Source organism: Mytilus galloprovincialis, chromosome 4, assembly GCF_965363235.1.
Source record: "Mytilus galloprovincialis chromosome 4, xbMytGall1.hap1.1, whole genome shotgun sequence".
Lineage (NCBI taxonomy): Eukaryota > Metazoa > Mollusca > Bivalvia > Mytilida > Mytilidae > Mytilus > Mytilus galloprovincialis.
In genome coordinates this window covers 80,942,619-80,948,305 of record NC_134841.1, presented here as the reverse complement: position 1 = coordinate 80,948,305, position 5,687 = coordinate 80,942,619, and the positions used below count along the sequence as shown (strand labels likewise).

Here is a 5,687-nt window from a genome sequence, read left to right as displayed (position 1 = left end):
TATTAAGTATTGTGCAATAGCAAGAAATTTTCAATTGCACAGTATTCAGCAATAGCAAGAAATCTTCAATTGCACAGTATAAATTGTGCAATAGCAAGAAATTTTCAATTGCACAGTACTGCGCAATAGCAAGAAATCTTCAATTGCACAGTATTGTGCAATAGCAAGTATTTTCAATTGCACAGTATTGCGCAATAGCAAGAAATATCTTAATTGCACAAAATTGTGCAATAGCAAGAAATTTTCAATTGGAATTATCTTTATTTGTCCAGAATAGTAATTGAATCAACTTAAATCATTGTTTTATACAACATACAAGTATATTCACTTTTACTACCAACTGATAAATTCAAACAATCTTTACCATTCAGTGATAACAAGCACTTTTTTACATTTTAATATTTTATGATGTATTTAAATGAGTAGTTATTGTTGCAAACTCCATTAGAAATTTGAATTGAGATCAGTTTAGGAATAAGGGAAAGGGGGATGTGAAAAAAAATTGGGGGGGGGGGGGGGTCAATTTTTCTCATTTCAGATTTCATAAATAAAAAGAAAATTTCTTCAAACATTTTTTTGAGAGGATTAATATTCAACAGCATAGTGAATTGCTCAAAGGCAATACAAAATGTTAAGTTCATTAGACCACATTCATTCTGTGTCAGAAACCTATGCTGTGTCAACTACTATTTAATCACAATCCAAATTTAGAGCTGAATCCAGCTTGAATGTTGTGTCCATACTTGCCCCAACCGTTCAGGGTTCAACCTCTGCGGTCGTATAAAGCTGCGCCCTGCGGAGCATCTGGTTACTAATATCTTGTTGTCACTTTTGTTGCTGTAATCTTGAACCCTTGGTCAGCTTAATAAGATACAATATACAAAAGGGTGAACAAAACTGATCACAATAAATTTTATTATATTGTGTGTGAAAAAAGGACTAACCGTTGGCAAAATTACCGAGGTTTAATGTAAATTTAAAAAAGGGGAAGTCAACAAAAAATGACAACACCAAACGTTTGACTTTATCAACCAATTGAAAGAATGGAAAACAACTCATATCTCTGACTGGGTAGAGGTATTTTCAAAAAATTTGGTGAGTAAACCCTGGTTTTATAGCTAGCGTGACCTCCTACTTGTATGAAAGGTGTTTGTAGTTCTACTATATTAAAAACACAAACTAGTAATGGGTTAAGGTGGTAATAGTTGGGATCCGGCTACAAAATCTGCGCTAACATATATCACAGACATACAACACAACTGACTGTAAAAGATTGTTTGCCTCAATTGCTATACTTTTAATGTTCCATATTTATTAGGCTGAGCTTCATGCTCTAGTGAGCCTCCATTTTATTTATGATTTGAAACAAGTAACAAGTTACATATCGATACTATTATTAGTATTCATTTTATCAACTAGGTGCACTATGCATCTCTGTTATCAGAAACAGCAAAGACTTAGATTTTTATCTTTCCTAGAATTCAACAAGGAAGACCTAAATTGCAGCCATATGTTATTTATTACTGGTTAAGATAAAAGTTCTGGATATTTTTTCTAAATACAAAGGAAATAAAACATACTTTACTAAAGTTCCGTATCATTTAAATTTAAATAGTTAAGGTGTCTGGTGGCTTTGTTTTAAACTACAATGCAACACCTGGTAATAGAAGAAATATTGTAAGGAAAACAAGACGTGATCATATTTGTAGAAGTATGTTCGGTTATACTACTATATTTGTGACTGCATGCTTGATAACAGTTGGATCAGCTAGAGGTAAAATATCTTTAATAAAAAAAATATAAAATTGGGATTTAGTTTGTAATGGTGTTAATTTCTATGCCACTTGGTCTCTTGTAAAGGTTGTTTCATTGGCAATCATACCACATCTTCTTATGTTTACATAGACAGTAGTTTCAGTTTTACGACTATATTTATGACTCCAGTTACCTCTGGAACAGATCTAATGTAACGACAAAAATTGTTTCTGTTTTTATACATAACTATAAGATATTCTTGTTGTAATTTCTGGATACTTTGAATTACTTTTTTTTATTTCTAAAAACCGTCATACATTAACGCAAATCGGGATATATTGTTCATTTTATATAATGAATATAATATATATTAAACCAGTATTTTGGAAATTATTAACTGACTCACAGTTTGTTTAGACGAAATATTTGTCTTCACGAAAGCATGAAATCCTCTTCGTTTATATTACCATCTTATATTGGTACTATTGCGCAAATCTTTATACCTTTATAATTGTATTTCTTTTGTGCGCAGTATCGCTTAGTCGATCCGGTACACATTTAAGTTGCTGGTTTGTTCTTTTTAAAGATTATTATGTATACATATATTTAGTTCAGAAACATTGACAAGATAATAAAAAAAACAGTTATAATATTGTTTCGAAGTTTGTAAGGTAATGGGTTGACGGACACAGCTCTTATAAATCATCAATATACAATATTAGGTCAATGAAAGAAAAATATAAACTTTTTATATGAGGCTGAGAAACCGAGTACAAAAAAGTTTATATTTTTATGACATTGACCTAATATTGTTTTTATACTGCAACTTAAACAAATACATTGATAGCTTTTTAAATAGTAACACAATTGTCTTATTATCATCCCTAAATGAACCCCTGACTGTGGAGAAAGTTTTCCATGATGAAATTGACATTATACAAAATATAGCTACATGTATGTTACTATATTTAGGAAAAAAACACAACTAGTTGTAGTATAAAATGTATTATCGCTATTTTGTGCATTTTTCCTTTGATCTTTTTTTGTGATAATTTTCATATCATGCTTCTCGATTGAGATGGAAAAATTATCGCTAGAAACTAAGGACACGTGGCGTTGCTAACGAAATTGACATGAAATTGACAACGTCGTCATAGGTAAAATAGCGATAAACAGATTATCATTGGTCATCTCAACTTGATTGCTTTTCTCACTTTCGCTGTACCAGCTCAAGCGAGAAAATCAATCTCGTTGAGATGATCAACGATAATCTATAAATAGCTATATGTCTATGTTGTGTAAAAGATGTTAATATGTACAACTTAGTTTGTACAGGTTATAAGTTTTTTAGCACATATAATATTTGCACCAGATGATAAAAGTTAATCTTTAATTTATTAGTTTAATTTCTTAGATTCAAATTAATATACTTCAACATAGCATTCCGTTCTATTTTTCTTGTCCTAAAACTGGAAACAAGGACAACCGAATGGTTAAAATTATATTTTAATTTTTCTCATTATACCAAAATTATGTCCATAAAAGTCTTTTTGTGTTCTAATAGAGTTTTTTGTGTATAATAAATATTCAGTATAAGACTGTATCGTGTAGTCATGAAATATGACGGAAATATACGAAACAAAAGACTGTGCACTTGTAGCATCCACTTGTGTTAAGCGATTCATTAAACACTGATAACTTGTAATAAAATTCTGTACAGACTATAATGCTTAACAACATTACAATTTGTACACAACATATACTATATATAATAAATACATATATAAGTCTTCAGATTTATACAACGATCTTAATAAAAGATAAAAACAAAATATATGCGAACAAGATGACATTGCAAATGGTCTTTGTCCGTTTCAAACCCTTTTGAAAATGGGATAAAACGATGAGCTCGCTCACACATACCGGTACAGGTAATCTTGTTATTTATTAATCAAATTCAAGATTAACCAGGCTTTTTCCCCCTATTTTTAATTCCTCATACTTAAGCAGACGTGGACATACTAATACAGGGAAACAAAATAGTAATTGTGTTTCGCACGAATGCTCCAAAAACATAAACCAATAAAATCTTTACTGATTTTAAGAACTTTCTCCCCCAACCCAGACTAAATTTAAAGACGCATCCAATTTTAAATCATTATGGCACTGTAACTTTTTATTTCGTTTTATTAATAGGTACTCGTTGCAGAACATGTTTCGATTATGGAGGACGATTTGTTTTCTGGGGGTATTATAGAACAAAGAACTGTGAGAAACCATCTACCTCTGAGTGTGCAACCTCCAAGTATACGTGTATGGAGTTCGTAGGAACCATAGATATTGAAAAAAATGGATGGAGGCATAGTAGTTCTTACAATTTCAACATAACAACTAGTTACTGTGAAGTCACAAACCAGAAAGGGTGCCAGGAAACTGACTTGGCAGATCCAAATCACGATCTTACTAAACTTAAATCAGAAATAAAAACTGGGTTGAAGAAAATAAACCAATTTATCCATGGGTTTTCATTTAAAAAAATCTCTGGTAGTATTTGTGAATCAAAAATCACTACTACTACTACTACTACTACTGCGGTTAACAAAAATTCTGGAAGTGCTGCAATTATAGGTAACGAATGGCAAGCTGAGGTTTTCATACTACTAATAAATATACTTCTGATGTATTAAATTATATAGTAGATGAGCTGTTATATTTTTGATGAAAAAAAGACACTATAAACAATACTTTTTATTTTTCTTGGATTTATAATTGGAAGGACACTGAGTCCGAGTTTATGCCAAATTTATTCTCTTTGTAGCAGTTTTTAAAATAAAAGGCAAAACTTGCATTTAATCCTATGTTCTTTGTTGAGCCATGTCAACCATCTTGGACACATTTTTAAACTAGATATCCCGATGGTGTTTATGATTATGTTCGGTTAAATATGGTCTTGCAGTTTTAGGGAATAATTGTAAAAGTCAATAGACAAGTACGGACGCCTTAAGATGACAAAAAACGTATCCACAAAATACCGCACTCAAAGTATTATTCAAATAGGTGGAAGTCCATTCAACCTGTCAAACTCGACTATATCAACCGGCGTAACGACCGGCAAGCAATTGTCATATTCCTAGATTTGGACAGGTGCAAATGGTGGATTGGTTAACCATTGTTATATAGCTAACATAACTTTCCATGTATATGTCAGTGGTATATAGTTCCGGTTTAATGAACAAGTTGGGAGAGCCTAAACAGTCGGAAACCTGGTTGAAATAGAACAAAAGAATCGAAGCTCTTTGTTAGAGAAGGCGATAAATGTGTACTGTAATGTTTACTATAGTGACAAACAATTTAAAAGTTAATAGAAACAAACAAAATTACAATTTTCTTCTCAATAACGAAGTGTTTTATTTTAAAAACACTATTTGCATAAGTTTTCAATTTATCTAGTACATAGTTAAGCAGAACAATTAGATATCAGGTCGACAACATGGGTATCTTTCAAGTTGGATGTAGGAAATGCATATCCTCCGATTTCTTTTAAAAAATTACCACGGACTGACAACATATCAATCTATTAGTTCAGTAATTTTTGTGTCTGCTCTTCTATTATGTGACTCAAGAAAAAATTCCAAAAAATGGGTAACAATAGTATCGAAAAGAGAAAATCGAGTGCACCTTTTTATGTTAGGACGTGTTTTAGTTGAATATTTTGTCTTGATATCGTTCAAAGCAAGAATATTTCATACATGGTCTCGCTTCAGATTCTATAATTTTTATATATCAAAGCTACAGATTGACTTTATAACTTAAAAAAATCACAGTACTAAAAGATGAAATATATGGGTGAAGTGAAATACCTATCTAATGAATCACAAACACAGAGTAGGTGTGTTCGAATAGCTATTTTTTTTTACTAACAGTACTTGACA

At 31.2% G+C, this 5,687-nt stretch overlaps 1 long non-coding RNA gene across 1 annotated transcript; it reads left to right on the top strand.

Annotated features, from left to right (window-relative positions):
- The first annotated feature begins 1,588 nt into the window (after positions 1-1,588).
- Positions 1,589-4,603, top strand: LOC143070783 (uncharacterized). The gene is made up of 2 exons (XR_012976702.1): positions 1,589-1,774; positions 3,952-4,603. It is a non-coding gene; the product is annotated as an uncharacterized LOC143070783 (long non-coding RNA).
- The last annotated feature ends 1,084 nt before the right edge of the window (positions 4,604-5,687 follow it).